Consider the following 21,789-nt stretch of genomic DNA (forward strand, 5'->3'; position numbering starts at 1 on the left):
AGCGCAGTCCATTGCGATCGGCTCAGAGATTTACGGGCGGCAGAACTGCGCACCTGGCAGCTCCCTGCTAATTCCTAAGCAAGTTGATGGTGCTGTTTGCACGCAGTACGAATGGACGCTTCAGTTTTAGCAATTTCTTATCGACACAAGAAAAATTTATGCGTGTTTGAGCCCCATAATAATCAGACTATGTGCTGCTTCTACGTGGTGCGTTAAAGAAGTAACGAAACACTTTTTTTTCTGAAAGGTGGCTGGTTTTATTCAAGATTCCAATACATCGTATTATTCTCCACTATTTTGATACAAAACCCTATTTTTGAATATAATCTCTGTTCAGTGCGATGGCCTTACACCACCTTACTGGACGGACGTGTATGCCCACATTGTACTACTCTACTAGTGGGCGTCGGAGTCAACGCCTTGTTGCATTATTAAGCTCCCCATCATCCACGACCAGATCCCCGCGCATTGAAGCCTTCATTGGGCCTAACAGACGGTAGATTGAAGTTGCTGAGATCCGGGCTGTAGGGTGGATGAGGAAAATCAGTCCAATGAAGTTTCATGAGCTCTCGGTTGCGCAGACTTGTATGATGCCTTGCATTGTTATGGAGAAGTACGAGGGGTGTTTAAAACGTTCGTGCAAAGTCCGAGAGATGGCACCACTGGTGCGTGTCGAGGTCATGTTTAGTTAGTAGCATCTTTGGAAAGAATGCACACAAAGTTTCAACCGTATTGGTCTATTTCTTTGTGTTTGGCATTCGTGTGAATCAAGGAAGTCGAGTGATTGTCAAAAAAATGGACGAAAAAGAGTTTCGTGTGGTGATTAAACAGTGCTTTATGAAAGGAAAAAGTCTCAGCTTGATAAACATTACGGTGACTCTGCACCTTACATTAGAACGCTTTATAAGTGGTTTCAAAATTTTCAGACTGGCCATATGGGCACAAGTGATGCTGAACTATCTGGACGCCTTGTGTAGGTTAAAACTCTCCTGTCTTAGCATATGTACAGCTCAGTTAAATTGCAAACATCTCCATGTCGTCTCACGAACAGAGGAAATTGGGCACTGTTTATGATTCGTTCGTCTCTGTCTTCCTGATGCCGAGACATCATACAATACAAAGCATTACATTATAGAGATACTCGTTACTGTCACTTACACTAAAGACAACAGTGCACCAACAACCCTCACATTTCGTAAAGAAAATTGCTACTTTGCGCAAAGGAAGAAAAACCTTTTCAGTTACGCAGCTGAATGTTTAACTCCATGGCATCTAGTTATCTTTTCGACACGACTTTGTGTCGTGCAGATGCTAACCATGTAATGAAAGTCTTACGTCAGTACCACCAAGGCGTGCTGCTTGATAAACCTTTGTTATCTTCCATTTCCAGTCCACATGTCGTCATCAGGTACCATAAAATTATTTGCATCACCGTTTGTGGCGTAAAACATAATATATAAATCAGTATTCAGAGTGAACCCCTTGCAGGAAGATGGAAGCCTAATATGATAGTGAGTGCAGGTTACTGAACTGTACCAATGTATTTTACTGTTTGCTCTTGACGATGCCGACGGCATTTCAAGTGAAATAGAACGGATTCTTATTTTGTTGTTAATGCCGAAATAAGGGTGTTGTAATGAACAGTTTCCTGGCCATCCATGTGAGCTAGTCCTGTTCGCTTTTGTAGTCGCATCGGATAATATCAATTTGCAGGGGAAATTTTTTTTACGAACTGAAGTTGATGGGTTTCAGTAGTCTTTCTAAATGGCTTGTGGGTGGGGCCTACATGGTTCAGTTATAGGGAGAATAATTTTCCCTTGACCGCCGGTGTTTCCAATGCCTGTTGCAGAAAAAATTTCTGGAAGTCCTGCCAAAAAGTAGTACTTTACCGAAGCGCTGTAGGAAGGAGCAGGAAATTTTCCCTGAGAATGCCTACATTCTGCTCGAAGCCCTGAGTGGCTAAGCGATTTCGGAGCTCGCGAAAATGAAGGATCGGCTGACATGTCGTGGGGCTACGAAGCCGCGTGTCCTCAGGCACGGAGGTGGTGTTTTCGTACTGTATTTCTGACGTCGCAGGTTTGGGACAACCGATAAACATATTACGGAACGGAAGACAGGTTGAATCCGAAGTGTCTTCCTGGCTGCGGATGTAGAATTCTGCTTAGGCACCAGTTCTTCTCAGGGAGTTTGACAGATTAGGGAGTGTGACTTATTCCACAGAGCACACAACTGAGAGCAGAGTGGAACCGTTGGGTGGTGTTGGAGAAAAGTGGCGGACGTGGCCAGGATTTATACATGGCAATAAATTTGTTTTCGTGAAAATTTGAGAGTGCTGTTTTTGTATGACTATTTCCGTAATAACTTTGAATTGTATTCCTATTTCGTTGTGGTTATCGTCTGAGGTTGCTAGTATGCATTTGGAGGCGGTATATGAACAGTTAGCGATGTACGTAGTCTAGTGCAGAAGTCAGATCCCTGAATCTTTTGTGAGTCAGGCAGATAAAGAGCTTTTAATTGCTGACCTTGGAGTGGTGAGAAATTTTAAGCCTGTCTCGCTGGTCAAAGCTAGGAGTACACTATTGTGATAATATGGGTCCGCGATAAACGTTTCCAATTAAGTCCACAGACCAGTTGGTCCAGTAATTTGTTTCGCTCCTGCACATCGCTAAGGGTGCGTGGATGCACGCCGCAACAGCTAGTTTAAATCCGCGGAACGCCGCAAAAGCTCCGAGAGACAGACAAAAGGAATGTTCCAGTGTTGCCGAACACCCCGGCGCAAGTAATTTGTGGCACTCGATAGTGATCGGTTAGTGAATAAAGGTTTATTTCATCAGCAAATCTCGGTGGTTCTGAAATATTACTTTTCTCATTTATGTTATTTTCAAGGGCGCTTTAGGACTGTTCTGGCAGTGGCTTTCTACACGAGTGTCGAATAACATAACAGAGTGCAGCTGCGTTTCGATAGGAAGCCTGCTCCTCTTGAATACCATCGACTGGCTAGTTGAGCTCAAGTGTTCATCAGACACATGGATGACGTTCAAAAGAGTTGCATGACATCAGTCTACGGGACAATGTGGATAAGTCTTACAAGGCAGTGTATAGTTGCACAGTCGAAGCCCCTGAGCTGCTCACCACCTAGATAATAAAACTAAACTCCGCCCGAATAGGCGATGAAGGCCCAACGGTACCGACCGGCCGCCGTGTCATCCTCAGCCCACAGGCGACAAAGGATATGGAGGGGCATGTGGTCAGCACACCGCTCTCCCGGCCGTATGTCAGTTTCCGAGGCCGGAGCCGCTACTTCTCAATCAAGTAGCTCCTCAGTTTGCCTCAATAGGGCTGAGTGTACCCCACTTGCCAACAGCGCTCGGCGGATCGATGGTCACCCATCCAAGTGCTAGCGGAGCCCGACAGCGCCTAACATCGGTCATCTATGTTACCACACAGGCCGTTGGCCCACCTAGATAATGGTGACTGACATTTCCATAGTCCGTGGCCTGATTACCTTCTGGTGGGATGCCGCTACAGCGGCTTGCGTTGCTGAGCTGTGAAGCTGGATCCTAATTACAATTTTGCAAGGAGATAAGTAGATCGCACTGGAGATTACGGTTTGAGCCTCCTCACTCCTGAACTTAAATTTGGTGAATGATAAGTTTATATTGGTGGTCAGTGGATTCTTCTGGGACAAAATAAGGTTAAAATAATAAATTTAAAATACTGCTGTTACCAGAATGTTACAACGTGTTCAAGCTGAATACCGTACTATGTCTTACGAAATGAGTGAAATATTCTCAAAACTCAATATTAAACAGGTAAACACTACGGAAACTACGCCACTGCAGTCTGAGAGTATAGATCATTCCGAATGTAGTCACAGTGCTGCAGAGGAAAAAATACATCGCTTTACTGTTGTGGTGAAATAATCATTTCTTGGATAGTGTAACGTACATTGTCATATTACACCATGTTGTAAACACATTGTAGCACCAAAAGTACTCAAAATAATCAGAAATTACGTGCATTTATCGAGGACATTCTGAAAACTGCGATAAACAGCTTCCTTCATTCAGTTGCTGCCAGCTACTGGTTGTTGTTGTGTTCTTCAGTCCAGATACTGGTATGATGCAGCTCTCCATGCTACTCTATCCTGTGCAAGCTTCTTCATCTCCCAGCACCTACTGCAACCTACATCCTCCTGAATCTGCTTAGTGTGTTCATCTCTTGGTCTCCCTCTACGATTTTTACGCACCACTCTGCCCTCCAATGCTACATTTCTGATTCCTTGATGCCTCAGAACATGTCCTACCAACCGATCCCTTCTTCTTGTCAAGTTGTGCTACAAACTCCTCTTCTCCCCAATCCTATTCAGTACCACCTCATTAGTTACGTGATCTACCCATCTAATCTTCGGCGTTCTTCTGTAGCACCACATTTCGAAAGCTACAATTCTCTTCTTGTCCAAACTATTTATCGTCCATGTTTCACTTCCATACATGGCTACACTCCATACAAATACTTTCAGAAATGTCATCCTTACACTTAAATCTATACTCGATGTTAACAAATTTCTCTTCTTTAGAGACGCTTTCCTTGCCATTGCCAGTCTACATTTTATATCCTCTCTACTTCGACCATCATCAGTTATTTTGCTCCCCAAATAGCAAAACTCATTTACTACTTTAAGCGTCTCTTTTCTTAATGTAATTCCCGCAGCATCACCCGAGTTAATTAGAGTACATTCCATTATCCCAGTTTTGCATTTCTTGATGTTCATCTTATACCCTCCTTTCAAGACACTGTCCATCGCATTCAGCTGCTCTTCCAGGCCCTTCGCTGTCTCTGACACACTTACAATGTCATCGGCGAACATCAAAGTTTTTCTTTCTTTTCCATGGATTCTAATTTCTCTTCCGAATTTTTCTTTTGTTTCTTTTACCTACTGGTAACTTGCAGAAAGAAAATAGTGATGCTCTGAAAGGGCAATGTGTAAGATACATGTTGCAGTCAGCTACAGTGACTTTAGTTTATTTCCTGAGCTAGAAAACACAAAATTTGGATGTAGGGTATTCGCTACACGAGGAGCGAGGAGGGTGGGAGAACAGAAGCAGGCGGCCGTGGCGCCGCTTTCGCACTTTTCCCGCCGGCGCAGCGGCGTGTGGCAGTGAGTGTGTGCGCAGTGGTTGCTCTGCTTTCGCCGGACGCCAGCCCCCGGAAACAGCGCCGGACTGAGACGGCTATGGCCGCGGCTGCGGTCCCCCTGCACCAGGAAACCTGGCCGCACCACACGTTGCTCAACCTCCCGTCTGCGGCCCAGCTTGCGACACTCCGGTATTGGTCCAGTAGGCGATTTCTGGACTCACGGTGGCGAGTAGAGGCCGTGCAAAACGACAGTATTGCAATCACTGGCTGCTGGTACCGTAATTCATAAATACTTGTCAAGTATTTACGACATTATGATAAAGAAATATGTATTCTAATAACCTTTCTTAGTGTTGGACTTGGAAGAGCAGTTGAACGGAATGGACAGTGTGTTGAAAGGAGGATACAAGATGAACATCAACAAAAGGAAAACGAGGGTAATGGAATGTTGGTGAATTAAGTCGGGTGATGCTGAGGGAATTAGATTTGGAAATGAGACACGCAAAGTAGTAAATGAGTTTTGCTATTTGGGGAGCAAAATAATTGATGATGGTCGAAGTAGAAAGGATATAAAATGTAGACTGGCAATGGCAAGGAAAGCGTTTCTGAAGAAGAGAAATTTAACATCGAGTATAGATTTAAGTGTCAGGAAGTCGTTTCTGAACCTATTTGTATGGAGCGTGGCCATGTGTGGAAGTGGAACATGGACGATAGATAGTTTGGACAAGAAGAGAATAGAAGCTTTCGAAATGTGATGCTACAGAAGAATGCTGAAGATTAGATGGATAGATCACGTAACTAATGAGGAAGTATTGAATAGGATTGGGGAGAAGAGAAGTTTGTGGCACAACTTGACCAGAAGAAGGGATCGGTTGGTAGGACATGTTCTGAGGCATCAAGGGATCACCAATTTAGCATTGGAGGGCAGTGTAGAGGGAAAAAATCGTAGAGGGAGACCAAGAGATGAATACACTAAGCAGATTCAGAAGGATGTAGGCTGCAGTAGGTACTAGGAGATGAAGCAGCTTGCACAGGTTAGAGTAGCATGGAGAGCTGCATCATACCAGTCACAGGCCTGAAGACCACCACCACAACAACAACAATAACCTTTGCTCTGTGACTACCAATATCACATACAATTTAGTAAAACATTCAGTTCCTGGTGCGAGAAGAGTGGCGAATCAGCCCTCTCAAAATAAAATACTGTTACCCACAACAAGCAGGGCGTCGTAATTAAAATCGATCAGTTGAAATATGAGATGTGAAAGCTCGTTTACCTACAATGAATGATCAGATAAGAAAACGAAAGGTAAAAAGCCCCAGCTAGCAACACTGAAAGCCCACAGTTAAGAAAACTCATTTCATACCACGAAACGGCAGACAGCAACCCTCCAACGGCCTCGCTTAACGGGGCCACACTGTTAGTCAACTGCCGGCCGTTGTGGCCGAGCGGTTCTAGGCGCTTCAGTCCGGAACCACGCGACTGCTGCGGTCGCAGGTTCGAATCCTGTCTCGAGCATGGATGTGAGTGACGTCCTGAGGTTAGTTAGGTTTAAGTAGTTCTGAGTCTAGGGGACAGATAACTTCAGATGTTAAGTCCCATAGTACTTCGAGCCATTTGAACCATTTTGTTAGTTAACGTGCTCATGTCCTTCGTGACAGACACTACCGACAGGGAGAGAGGGCTGCTGACCACACGCCCCTCCTTTCAGCATCTTCATCTGAGGATGACACGGCGGTCGGATGGGCCAGCTGACAGCCATTCAGCTGAGTAGCGCTCTGCTGCTGTCGTAGCGCCTGACAGTCGTAACCGTCTACAGCACCATGTGACTCCAAAGTCGCAAACCAGTGCTGTTGTTTTCTTTATATGCAACTGTATATAGACCATTGTCGACCAATGTAACGTCAAAGTTACAATACAGGAGCACGTTTCTGATGTTAGTGCCATTTACCATGTCTTTGACCTTCTTCCATTTCTTATTCATAAGACCAATTTTTTGATCATAAGAAAAAAATTAATACCTTAAAGGGTTAAACACCGATTAGATTCCGCCTACACGCAAGCAGGAGCTAGAGCAGCTCAGGTGAATGAGTGTCAAGAGTCTCTGTACAGGTGAATTTTTAAAGCGCTCAGCACAGGTCCGGAACTGGGAGGTCTTAGAAAGACTCTTTGCCGTTTTATTCACGCATGTCTCAACGTTGCATCCCTCCGTGATCACGCCACACTCAGCCGTGAAACAGGAGGGCTGAGAAGGGATAAACAGTTTTTGCTGCTTGGGATCACTTTCACATTTCGTCGAATGGTTTTGAACGGTCTCTAATAGTTCCATCCTGCATACCACCGCAAAAATTGCGGTCGCACTACACTCCAAATGGGTCAGGTCTCGTTCAGTGTGGCTGCAGCCCCACGCTGTCCTCAGAGAAGGGTTGAATCGTCCGGAAGACGTCATCAGTGTCGAATGTTGTGAAGAACGTCCTCCTGCATCGTCATGCAAACTGTTGTCTTCAACTGCGAAAAGTGTCTCAATCAACACCCCAGTGAAAGGGCTGACTTCATTCACGCCCTTTATGCCACCCACTGAGGCTTTCTCGTGCCTATTCTGAGCAAGACTGTCTGAAATATTTTCTGACCTCCCGCAACAAAAAGGCACGATTTTCACGCTGGGCGTCGCAGTTCTGATGTAATATCGAAAAGGCTTGAATCTGAAATTCTCATACATTATCGTGGTTCAATTGATCTAAATAATTTTGAAGACTCTCTTTGCACAATTTTTGTTTTCACGATAATTTGTCGTCTCACATTTTACTATTACATGTCACATTGTCTTTTGAATTTTCACATTCATATAGCCGAAATTACATTGTTCTTCCAAAATACAAAAATACGTTTGATCAATCAGAGGCATGCATACTTCTACTTCACTCTGCTGCAATAACAATATTCCAAAGGGTTTACATTTTTTACTGAGAAATGAGTTTCAATTAGTTTAGATTATTACTTTATAAACGAATTCGGAAGTAAATATAATAAGCAGTACTAGATTGTGTAATTAATAATAGAAATTTTAAATGTGCCAAATATTTTGTAACTTCAGATGTTTCTAGACACAATTTTAACTGTATATTCACAGCTAGTACCTATCGATTGTAACAACGAAAATAAAGTAATTACTTTTCATAAATTTAAGCTTGAGATATAACAAACTGTGTGTAAATTATATGAAATGTTTCAGAAAACCATCTGAGATGATATTGACCTGTCCAAAATTCGAAAAATACTCCTGGTGTCGACTACAATTGTTGAGGAAAAGTAATGTTAGAGGAGGATGTTCCTTTACAACCTCCTGTTTGGCGCTGGGCAGAATTTTGGTAAAAAAAAAAGTTAAAATGTGTGTGAAATCTTATGGGACTTAATTGGTAAGGTCATCAGTCCCATAGCTTACACACTACTTAACATAAATTATCGTAAGGTCACACACACCCATCCATGCCTGAGGGAGGACTCGAACCTCCGCCGGGACCAGCCTCGTAGTCCATGGCTCGAGCGCCTGGGACCGCTCGGCTAATCCCGCGCGGGCAATTTTGGTAAAATTTGGTGCAGGTGTGACATTAACAGACTTTACACACCACATGAACGCCTGATCTCTGCCCATTTCTTCGCATGCATCGTCCGCAGCTCGTGGTCGTGCGGTAGCGTTCTCGCTTCCCACGCCCGGGTTCCCGGGTTCGATTCCCGGCGGGGTCAGGGATTTTCTCGGCCTCGTGATGACTGGGTGTTGTGAGGTGTCCTTAGGTTAGTTAGGTGTAAGTAGTTCTAAGTTGTAGGGGACTGATCACCATAGATGTTAAGTCCCATAGTGCTCAGGGCCATTTGAACCATTTTTCGCATGCATCGCTTCGTCTTTGAAGCGCGACAGAGCCCGAGGATGACGCGGCAGGTCACCACATTATTGCAGAATTACAGAGGAAGGTTGTAGGCAGCCAAACTTCAAACTCGTGCAACGCAGTGGAAGACATATATGGGGTTAAAAAATAGTCTTTAATTATGTTGCGCAGTGTGTAAACTTTTTTTTTTTTTTTTTCAGGAATTCCCTCGTTGCTTGTGTCATTCTGCTTTTTATGTCGTAGTTGCTGCGTTCGTCATGTTGCTATTTTGCTTCCAAGGTAGAATAATTTGTTAACTACTTCTACTTCAAGCTCCCCAATTTCGATTATAAGTTTACCGCTAATCTCATTCCATCTCTTCGGTTTACTCTGCGCAGTGCGTTGATTCCATTAAAAAGCCCCTGCAATTCATCACCACCATTTTGCATCCTTCCAGATACTGCCGACATTGTCACAACTGTCTTCTCACGCGACGGTAGTTGTGGTAGTGTATAAAATTGCAGCAGTACAGTAGCGCTGTACTTCGGACAGTGTGTCAGTCCTCGGCCCTGTAGTGCGTCCATTATGTTCCCAGCAGTGTGTTTCGGACGCGGCGCCGTTGCGGCAGCTACTGTAGTAGCCGTGGAGAAAGGCAGCGCGCGCCCGCTTGGCGCAGTGTTGCTGGCTAATTGCCCTAATTGGACTAACTCGTATTGATAGGGGCCCCCGCGGCAGCTCCGGCGAATCGCCACGTGCGACTCGCGGCCGGCTGGCTCTTTTCGGCGCTGGAGGGAGGGAATCACCTCGCAGTTTTCGACGACGCCCGTTATCTTTCTAAACGGCACAACTTCCAAGAAGAGGGGGTTTCAGACGTGCTCGCAGTCCGATGAGATCCGTGAACACAGTGATCCGTTTAGGGCAAACAAGCGAGTTCCTTCATCTACATTTATACTCCGCAAGCCACCCACCGGTGTGTGGCGGAGGGCACTTTACGTGCCACTGTCATTACCTCCCTTTCCTGTTCCAGTCGCGTATGGTTCGCGGGAAGAACGACTGTCTGAAAGCCTCCGTGCGCGCTAGAATCTCACTAATTTTACATTCGTGATCTCCTCGGGAGGTAGAAGTAGGGGGAAGCAATATATTTGATACCTCATCCAGAAACGCACCCTCTCGAAACCCGGCGAGCAAGCTACACCGCGATGCAGAGCGCCTCTCTTGCAGAGTCTGCCACTTGAGTTTGCTAAACATCTCCGTAACACTATCACGGTTACCAAATAACCGTGTGACGAAACGCGCCGCTTTTCTTTGGATATTCTCTATCTCCTCCGTCAACCCGATCTGGTACGGATCCCACACTGATGAGCAATACTCAAGTATAGGTCGAACGAGTGTTTTGTAAGCCACCTGCTTTGTTGATGGACAACATTTTCTAAGGACTCTCCCAATGAATCTCAACCTGGTACCCGGCTTTCCAACAATTAATTTTATATGGCCATTCCACTTTCAAATCGTTCCGCACGCATACTCCCAGATATTTTACAGAAGTAACTGCTACCAGTGTTTGTTCCGCTATCATATAATCATACAATAAAGGATCTTTCTTTCTATTTATTCGCAATACATTACATTTGTCTATGTTAAGGGTCAGTTGCCATCCCCTGCACCAAGTGCCTATCCGCTGCAGATCTTCCTGCATTTCGCTACAATTTTCTAACGCTGCAACTTCTCTGTATACTACAGTATCATCCGGGAATAGCCGCATGGAACTTCCGACACTATCTACTAGGTCGTTTATATATATTGTGAAAAGCAATGGTCCCATAACACTCCCCTGTGGCACGCCAGAAGTTACTTTGTCTGTAGACGTCTCTCCATTGATAACAACATGCTGTGTTCTGTTTGCTAAAAACTCCTCAATCCAGTCACACAGCCTTAGGCTCTTACTTTATCAGGCGACGGTGCGGAACTGTATCGAGCGCCTTCCGGAAGTCAAGGAAAAATACATCTACCTGGGAGCCTGTATCTACTATTTTATGGGTCTCATGAACAAATAAAGCGAGTTGGGTCTCACACGATCGCTGTTTCCGGAATCGATGTTGATTCCTACAGAGTAGATTCTGGGTTTCCAAAAACGACATGATACGCGAGCAAAAAACATGTTCTAAAATTCTGCAACAGATCGACGTCAGAGATATAGGTCTATAGTTTTGAGCATCTGTTCGACGACCCTTCATGAAGACTGGGACTACCTGTGCTCTTTTCCAATCATTTGGAACCTTCCGTTCCTCTAGAGACCTGCGGTACACGGCTGTTAGAAGGGGTCATCCAAGCAGCTCTAACATAGTTTCTGCACGTTGGCAGTGGCGGACAGTCCTGAGACAAAATTGTCACCTCTGATGGTTCATCAAGCCACTTTACATACCTGGAACAAGCATTAAGAGCACAGCCAAAAATCATTTTGCGCAGTGTTCAGAATCGACTGTCTTAGAAATAATCTTCTGGTGGATTGTTTTCAATGGATGCTCTAATCCACCTACAGATAACAACATAGTTTGACACGAAGTTATATATTACTAAGCATAATTTCTAGTAAGATTATCCAGTACGTCGTAATGGGCTACTTCCATACATTTCTCCGCCCGCGAACCACAAACGGCAGCCATCTTGCAACATCCACGTTACAGTATATTGAAACGTCTGTTTTAGTGGTTTATACTGCCACCACTAACATTACCAGAAAGCTGAAATCGCCGCAGTGAGCATTTAGTTATTGAAGTAATGACCCATGGGGCATGGCTTTCGTTACTGAAAATTCGACTTTCAATTTGACTGAATCAACTCGTGCCTGGTTAAAATCACTCACTTGTCGGTTCCCCCTCATGATTTTCTTACAGAAAATAGCGACGATCGACGTCATGATTCAGAAGTATGTGGCTTAGTATTACTAAAATATGTCAATGAGTCTTGTTTACTGATATGCAAACAAACAAAACTTTTTGAAAATTTATGGATGTTGACACTCTTATTAACGAACTGAAACAAACAGCATTGTCCAAAGTGACAGCTACTGATTCGAACCGCGCCTAGAATACTCCCCCCCCCCCCCCCCCCCCCCCCTATCGTTGCTATTCACTTGCCTGCATTCGGCAGTCGGTAGCGTTGTAATTGGAAATTCGTGGGAAGGTCTTATGGGGGCCAAACTGCCGCAATGGCGTTGTCAGTTGTTCATAAAGTAATATATCTGTTGCGAGCTCAAAATGCGAAACTATTATTTATACACTAATTTTTCATTCAGTCCTTATATAAATGATTTTCGTCTTATCTTATAAATAATTAATGAACCGTAGTATCATTCGTGCCAGGAATACGGGTATCCCATATTCTATCACGTTGTGTGTGGCCTTTTTTTCTCTCGCTTATCAATGTGATCCGGGCTCCGACGCTATTTAATCCAGCATATGTCTGTCAAACCATGGCACCTGCAGGTCCGTCGCAGGGAACTGTAGTACAGTGGTTTCGATAGCTACTTTGTCTTCTGCGACGCTACAAAAATAATTTGGCTGGCTGTATAACAAAGGACGTTCTCTGACGAGTAAACTTTACAACATGAATAACATAGTCAAAAGGCGCTGCAAACCAGCGGAGATTAACAGCAACAAATGGAACATATAATCAGTAAGTGAACTACTCTACTTCTGATGACGATGATGGTGATCATGGCGATGGCGCTAAACAGAATACGTTAGTTGAATAAGCTGAGTCAATAAATTTAGATCGTCACTGAATAAGATTGCCGACCTCACTTATGATTTTAATGCTAAGTTTGTAACACCATGAAGTAACGAATTTCGTTTACGTTTTACACTTTTAGTCAGGGTAAGAAATTAATGAAGTGACATTTTAGGCGTCATTGTCGTATTCTGGCTGTCCTGAAGCTTTCACAGTAGACAGCAATTATAGTGACTGAACAGCTTTCTGTGGGCAGTACCATGTGGCTATGGTACAGGGACAGTTGCTGGTGTACCTACGGATTGAATGGGGAGGTCGGAACTTCCTGGGAATGCTCGCAGCCGTCTGACTCAACCAAAACGACGCGCCGAGTTGCTGCTGTTATTGATACCTGTCAAAAAACATGTTCCACTTCTCTGTCTGTTCTGAGCCGCTGACCGCCTTCTGGCTTATGTCGCGCGACCGCGCTTCGAAACACAAAGTACTCCTCTGTCCTGTCCAGACTGCGGCCGGTGAGTTATCAGCTCGTATAAGCACTCTGTGTAGCAGCGCGTGAGAACAGAGGAGGCCGAAGTAAAGCGCCAGGGGAGCGTCCTTTAGGATATTGTGTATTTAGGTTAATGTGAGGAACAAAGCACGGTCTTGTTTTCCTCAGCCACATCTTAACATCATGTTGCTAAAGGATTCGAGAACGGTACTTCAGAAGAAGACATCTTCCAATTCGTCTTTACTGAGTCGGTGAAAAGAATTACTATGAAATTATAGTAATATTGGTTTGGTATGTAAGTTCGTAGCGTTTTTCCGTAAGTTTAATAAACAGGAAAGACACACATAACACATACTTCAGTCATCAGTAATGTATTGTTCTTCGCTGTTATCAACACTGTGCCGATACTGGTGTTACCGCTCGATTTCGCGACTGTAAAAGTCACGTGGTTTTGAGACGAAGAGCATTTTCGTTCGGAAGGGAAGTTCTATTAAAAGTTTGATGTTGTTGTGGTCTTCAGTTCTGAGACTGGTTTGGTGCAGCTCTCCATGCTACTCTATCCTGTGCAAGCTTCTTCATCTCCCAGTATCTACTGCAACCTACATCCTTCTGAATCTGTTTAGTGTATTCATCATTTAGTCTCCCTCTACGATTTTTACCCTTCACGCCAAGACAACCCTTCTTGACAATCACTCTGTGTCTTACAATCGGCATGCGTGATGCGTGAACAAGGAAAAAATAGTTTTCATAAGAAAGATTTCGTAAAACACTGACTAGGACACGCTCTAAAGCTGTTTTTACACGTCGGGAAAACGAGTCGACACGTCACTCAGCTGCCTACTATACTGTCCATTGCTGAGTAGAATGCGTGCGATGAAATGCAGATCAGAATAGTAGGCACCGTTCCGAAAACACGTTCGTGAATACAATTGCATCAACACTGTAACCGCTACTGACTTGACTACGGTTCGAGTGGCGTAAAGATTTAAAATCGTCTCACCTCTTCAGCGTGCTGATACTTCCGGAATGTTGTTGTTGTTGTGGTCTTCAGTCCTGAGACTGGTTTGATGTAACTCTCCTTGATACTATACCCTGTGCAAGCTGCTTCATCTCCCAGTACTTACTGCAACGTACATAATTCTGAATATTCTGAATCTGCTTAGATATTCATCACTTAGTCTCCCTCTACGATTATTACCCTCCACTCTGCCTTTCAGTACTAAATTGGTGATCCCTTGATGCCTCAGAATATGCCCTACCAACCGATTCTTCTAGTCAAGTTGTGCCACAAATTTCTCTTCTCTCCAGTTGTATCCAATACATTTCATTAGTTATGTGATCTACCCACCTAATCTTCAGCATTCTTCTGTACCACCACATTTCGAAAGCTTCTATTCTCTTCTTGTCCAAACTATTTATCGTCCATGTTTCACTTCCATACATGGTTACACTCCATACAAATACTTTCATAAACGACTTCCTGATACTCGATGTTAACAAAATTCCCTTCTTCAGAAACGCTTTCCTTGCCATAGTGGAGACATGGCTTAGCCACAGCCTGGGGATGTTTCCAGAATGATATTTTCACTCTGCAGTGGAGTGTGCGCTGATATGAAACTTCCAAGGCTCTGAGGACGGGGCGTGAGTCGTGCTTGGGTAGCTCAGTTGGTAGAGCACTTGCCCGCAAAAGGCAAAGGTCCCGAGTTCGAGTCTCGGTCCGGCACACAGTTTTAATCTGCCAGGAAGTTTCATATCAGCGCACACTCCCCCGCAGAGTGAAAATCTCATTCTGTTCCCGGAAGTTATCTGAAAGTTGTATGCGCCAGGAGACACGAAGGTCTCACATCCTGACAATGATTTAGAATGAAGTGAGAAACCACAAATCAGGCAACAGGAAAGGGAAAGGGGGATACACGCATTCAACTTCCACACCGAACAAAGCTGCCGGGAGCGAATCAGAAAGTCGAATTGATAGATGTGACCGGAGACGCCTGACCCTAGAGACAGTAATTGCCACAGCACTGAATAAGTGTGCATCTGTGATAGTAGAGTTCTTTAGTGTCGACAATTGTTGCACCGGAGAGCTGTTGCACCGTGCCGCTAGAGAGAGAGAGCTGCCTGTCCAGAAGGGGTCGCCCGGACGCGAACCTTGCGGGCTGTTTAGCGTGGCCGCGTGCGGGGTTCCCACGCCACGCGCCGGTAAGGATCCACGCCTTTCACCGTCGCCAGACTAAGCACAGCCCAGTGTGCAGACAGGACAATGCCGCCTGCGACCTCTCGCCGCATTATACCGCCACGCTCCAAGCTAGTTTCTAGGTCAGAGGCCGGCGTCACGAATCGGCGCATTCGCATTATGCCGCTGCAGTTTGTCCGCTACAGAAATTGTATTACAGGGTGTTTATAGCTGAATATCGGGGTTTTAACGCTTTATAATATTTATTGTATTAAACTTAGTTATAAATGATATTTCAAATGAAAGAGCAACTCACAGTTTTACCAAGAACCTTACAAATGTTCAATGTGAGTACCATTTGTCACACGGCACACATCAAGTCCAAAGCAAATTTCTTCCCAATCGTTGATAAGTGTGTCTTCAGTCATTGTAGCAACAGCTGCTTGAATCCGGCTTCTTAAGTCAGGGAGTTCTGCTGGTAGCGGAGGCACGTACACACGATCCTTGATGAAGCGCTAAAGGAAAAAAATCGCATGGTGTTAGGTTGGGTGAACGTGGAGGCCATGCAAAGCAAGCCCTGTCATTGGGCCGCTTGTGGCTGGTTCAAATGGCTCTGAGCACTATGGGACTTAACAACGTCTGAGGCCATCAGTCCCGTAGAACTTAGAACTACATAAACATAACTAACCTAAGGACACCACACAGATCCATGCCCGAGGCAGGATTCGAACCTGCGACCGTAGCGGTCGCGCGGTTCCAGACTGTAGCGCCTAGAAGCGCTCGGTCACAAAGGTCGGCGCACCAGTCTGGTGTTGCTAAGGTTGTGGGAGTAGAGTTGGCAACCTTCAGAGATGGTAGTATGAACGAAAACAAGAAAAAGTCCTACTAAACATGGGCTCTACAATGCGCACCTTAAGAGTTGTGAGCACCTACTGTATAGAAGGGAGATGTTTCACACTAGCGAGGTGAACCAGTGTTCATAGCTCCTCAGGTGTGCATTTTAGAGTCCATGTGTACTGGCTATTCTTTTTTAGACCATACTACTACCCCAGAAAGTTGCATGAGCAACAGTATATAATGTCAGAGGTATCTGAATGATTTTCGCTTGTAACTTCATACTCGTTAGTTTCCGAACTATGGACACATTCCTTAAAACGATAAATTTAGCCGTCTCCATCATCCTACAAAATTGATATGATCACAGAATCAACACATTTACAGGTGCCGCGTGTATAACTTTGACGCTCTGTAACGTCGTTGAGTGATGTTTCCGGACATGGGTTCTTATGTAAACTCTATCTACTAAGCCCCTCTACAACCTTTAAACGTTTGTAACATAAATTATGAAACACATGTTTTCGAACAAAAATTGTGTGCACAACAACGTGCTGTTCATTTCCTTCTTCACCATCAGTTTCACAGAAAACGAGAAAATTCTGTTTGTCTTATAGGCTCGTGACAAGAATATTATGACGGAATCTGAGTCGTCAAAAACTTTGGAATCGTACACATTCACACATTTGTATACAAGTCATCAGTTCGCAATCGAGGTTGGGTTTACAATAACAATGAACAAGGCTCAAGGTCAGAGAGAGGGGTAAGAAACTCGAGTGGGGGGGGGGGGGGGGGTGGAGGAGGACAGGAAATTGACATAGGGAGGGGAGGGGGTGTGGTGCAAGAGTAGTGGGGAGGAACAGGAGATGGACAAAGAACGGGGAAGAGGAGAGGGGTAGAGAGAAAAGGGGTCCCTTACGAATCGATCGCAAAGAGACAATTACACTAATTACAGCTCGCACAGGAGGAGTTTGTCATTCTAACCGCGCTCCTTACGCGATTGTAATAGGAAGAAACCCTTAAGTCCGCTTTAAACGATAAAATTTATTTGTCAAACTCGAAATTTGCTATCCACTTGTTTAACAAACAAAAGAGCTGTTGTACCAACCAAGTATATAAAACTGAACCTCACTTTTGAAGCAGTTGTCACGCTGTGCGTATCGTGTCGCGAAGTATTTAGACGGTAGTGGTCAATGTATCAGGCGGAATGCAAAATTTTATATCTTCTATACGTGCTCCAGTTGCCAGTGTCGCAAAAGCTGTAGATGCCAGTCCGGCTAGCAACTGTTTACTGTTTGATAAACGCATGCGTAATAAATGGCCCTCAATCACTGGAACACACCAAGCACGGTGTGGCAAGCACACCAAACAGATCGGTGCAGTGACAAATAATTTGAGAATGACGTGAGGTTGGAAAGGTGTTTCATCAGCTGCGAAGGCCTTAACACGAGGTATCATCCCAAGTATCGTCCCAGGTGGTTTTCAGAGTAGATGTCGAAGACGCTGTGCGTGGAGAAACCTAATTAATCCCGCACGCAAAATGGCTGTACCTGATGCAGGTATTATAAAACAGAGTAGCGCCTTGTTTACGCGTAACGTTATATAAGGCGGTGCACGTGTTGTACCGGCGCAGGTGACGCGCCGCCGCCCTCTGCGGCAGAGGCTCAGCTCGTGGCCGGCCGCTGTTGCTCTTGGTCGGCCTTGGACTTGGGGTGCTGTGACGTCACGCAGAGGTGCAGCCGGCCGGCATTCCTGGTGCCGGGTCAGCGGCGGCCGGGAGACGCGGAAAGCCCGCGCCAGTCTCTTCACTCGGACCATCTGCGCCTCTCCCGCCGTCCCATCTCCTTACACCGTGCGCTGTGAAAGCTAGCTTACCGCCAGCTATCCTACGTCGACCGGGAGCTTTGAATCAGCGAGTCTCTGGTCACCTCTTGCGCGTCTTTCAATTTTCTCAGAAATCCAACTTGCTTTGTTTACGTAATTTGTTTCTGTGGAGCAAATCGGCACATTATCGTGCAAATAGTTCAGTATAACAGCATGCAGTGTCTCCACAGGCGTAAACTCGGCTTCTGTTGCCACTGCCAACACAGGTGTTCAGTGCCGAGACAGAACTAGTTCGCTGCAACTCCTTGAGCAAACAAATGTCCTCTGCATCGGCCTTACAGCTGTGGACGCGCCACGAGAAGTGTGCTGTCAAACAAGGCACACTGCAAAGGAAAGTGCCCAGAGCGCATGATGTACGAAAGTAGTAAAGACCTAGCGGCAAACATCCGCCGCGTCACTCTCGGTTTGGTAAGCAGACCGATGTTGGCAGTTCGGACTGTAGCGTCCGCGCCAGCTGAGATGCCTGCAGGATGCTGTAGCAGGGTAGTACTGGACGATGACGGGAAACGTGCCAGTATGACAAATTTCTTGTGGTGAACATTATCGCAGTAGCTATATATAAATTACAGTAGTTCAAAAGACAAACCCTTTTGCATGCTACACGTTAAGTTATTTAACTTGTGCACCCAGGCGCGTTTCGCGTTAGTTACAGGCATCTTCAGAGGGTGTGCTGAAATGTTGCACGATTTTTTCATTTGCACTTATAAATTATAAATTTAAAACAGTTCATTGAGGTTTTTATAATCCAGTGGAAAAGAACATACAGATCAGCATCTAACTCATTATTTGTATTGGAAATAATGAATTACATGCTGATGTATTGAACTGTTTTAAATCTCTAATCTGTATTTGCGAACGAAAAATCTTGTAATGTTTCAGGACGCCCATTGAAAATGCCTTGTACTAAGGCGAAACGCGCCTCGATGCGCAAGTTAAATAAATTTACTTAATGCGCAGCGTGCAAAAGGCGTTTTTCTTCTGAACTACTGTAGTTTATGGGAGTGAGAGTTCGTTTTAGGAAAGCCTCCTTCGACACATTTCTCAGGTTATCTGTTCCCCAAGATTTTTCGTTTATGACGCAACTTTGTTTCCTAAACGCCAACCTCAAGGTTCAGCTGACTCGTCACATTGAGCAAGATTGTTGTGCCGCTAAATTGATTATATGCACCACGAAATGAGTGCAAAGATAGCTGTATATGTTATATGGGTCGTCATAAACACGAAACACAACGTTCTAAATTATTCTACGTCCAGGAGCATATTGTTTGATGGTGTTCGAATAGCTCTTACTGTTGCTTGCCCCTTGTTTCCTTATGCCTATTTGGGCGCTACGTTTATTGATAGTCACTGTTTATTTGGCAATGATTTTATTATTAATTATGTATCTATCACTCGTTCTTCTTTCACTGACATTACCCGATAGTAGACTGAACTATCTCATAACGCTGTAGTACACTGAGTACGTCCAGTAAGAAATATTGTGTCATGGCTTCCACTCAACAGTGTCTGTTGATTAATTTGCTACCAAGTTTAAAGTAAGTGCGGGGCGATCATCAAACATGTCAGAACGTGATTTATCATGTCAGATACATCCTGTTACCGTGGTGCGGTGAACTACCCTTAAGGGTGATGACTATAAGAACGTTATATGAAGCAGTAAAACTATGGCCGGCCGGTGTGGCCGTGCGATTCTAGACGCATCAGTCTGGAACCGCGTGACCGCTACGGTCGCAGTTTCGAATCCTGCCTCGGGCATGGATGTGTGTGATGTCCTTAGGTTAGTTATGTTTAAGTATCTCTAAGTTCTAGGGGACTGATGACCTCAGATGTTAAGTCCCATAGTGCTCAGAGCCCAGTAAAACTATGGCTATAAGTTGAACGTCTCCCCCAGCACCCCGCCTTCTTCATCACCAAAAAAGCAAATTTGATGTATCATTTGAGATATTTCGTGGCGACTGTGCGTCGTAAAGCCTTACAAGAATAAATCCCAGCTGATTACGTTACGAAGGGTAAAACAATTACTGACAAATACAACGTAAATCTTCTTTATCGACTGAGTGAAAAAACTACGTGTTCAGAGCTGCACAAGAAAGAGGAAATTCGCTTGGCCACAAACATGCCTGTACAGTGGGAAAAAATGAGGAATTTAAAATCGAACTGTTGTAGCGTACACGATATTGAGCAAATGTGGCATCTGCTGACGACAATATCTAGAGAAATATCCGTTGAAATAATCATTGCGTCTGTAGACGAGTGTTCTGCAAACGTCCCGGACTCTCCCTTTATAGATGTAATGCTTAGTAATTTTCGTCCCGTACGTCCTCCATGTAGTGGATAGCTCAAAAGTGACGTTTCGGCCGAATAGAAATACCTTGGGAGGAGGGGACGACGGTTATGCGTAGATCAAGAAGATATTCTGTTCAAATGGCTCTGAGCACTATGGGACTTAACATCTGTGGTTATCAGTCCCCTAGAACTTAGAACTACTGAAACCGAACTAACCTAAGGACATCACACACATCCATGCCCGAGGCAGGATTCGAACCTGCGACCGTAGCGGTCGCGTGGTTCCGGACTGTAGCGCCTAGAACCGCTCGGCCACCCGGCCTGCAGATATTCTATGAAAAGGCTTGGAGTAACTTGGTAATATATTGAATGATAATGGAAATTGTTTTGAAAAGAGAAACCTTTTTTATTGCAAAACGTACTTGAGACTTTACTTTGCATCTTTCAGTTCCGTGGCAATATTTCGCTGCTTGCAGTTCCCCAGAATATATTGTGGACTTAAACAAGTGTGCGAACGAATATCAGTATAGTCTTCATTCGTGTGACCATATTCTTCATTCGTGTGGCCATAGTGTCCGTAGTTGCTTCATAATTCATTTGGGTATTTGATCCGTCGTTGCAACTACAAAAATGCGTGTTTTTTTTCTTTTTTTTTTTCACTAGGCGCTTTTCGCTTTATTGAGGTAAAGCATCATCAGTGGTGTGTAATTATTTACATTTTGATTTGCTTCCTTAACGAACTGTTTTTCGATCTAAAAAGTAAATCAAAATGTAAATAAACTTAATTACACACCACTGATGATGCTGTACCTCAGTAAAGCGAAACGCGCCTGGTGAAAAGAAATTACACGTTTTTGTAGTTGTAACGACGGATCAAAAATACCCTCATTAATATCAGTATGTCTAAGTATCTTTGCACGTGGACAAGATCGAAAGAAAAACATGAACACTAAATTGAAAAATCTATAGTATGAAGTGTTTGATACCAAGCTGCTTTTGGACTGCTTCAGTGACGTTATGGTGACTAGGGTCACCTTGTGTGGACGCACACGAATATAGTAGCGCTGCGTCACGCACACGCAGAACTTTGCTGCTGTTGCGAAACGCAGCTGTGCTTTAACTTTTCAGGAAATTTGGCGGAGATGCAGAGGGGGGGGGGACGTGCCGTAAGGCATAGTGAGTTTACCCGGGGCGTCGGTTCTCACCATGGCACGCGAGGCCCCGTTAATGCCCGAACAAGGGCGCAGTATTACCGCTCCGCCGGAGGAACAGGCCGCTGATTCATTCACCGACAGCTCCTCTTTCCGAGAAACCCACTTTCCAGGCGCATTCGCTCCATTCCTCATTTTTCTTTGCGCACGTAATAGGACCACAAAGCCACTTACAAGGGGGT

General features: G+C 44.7%; 1 protein-coding gene and 1 non-coding gene across 16 annotated transcripts in view; both read left to right on the plus strand.

Moving 5' to 3' along the window:
* Positions 1-21,789, plus strand: part of LOC126266709 (protein held out wings) — a 386,961-nt gene that overhangs the window by 217,144 nt on the left and 148,028 nt on the right. The window lies entirely within an intron of this gene.
* Trnal-caa (transfer RNA leucine (anticodon CAA)) lies at positions 14,869-14,943 on the plus strand. The gene has a single exon. It is a non-coding gene; the product is annotated as a tRNA-Leu (tRNA).

This window comes from Schistocerca gregaria, chromosome 1, assembly GCF_023897955.1.
Source record: "Schistocerca gregaria isolate iqSchGreg1 chromosome 1, iqSchGreg1.2, whole genome shotgun sequence".
NCBI classification, from domain to species: domain Eukaryota; kingdom Metazoa; phylum Arthropoda; class Insecta; order Orthoptera; family Acrididae; genus Schistocerca; species Schistocerca gregaria.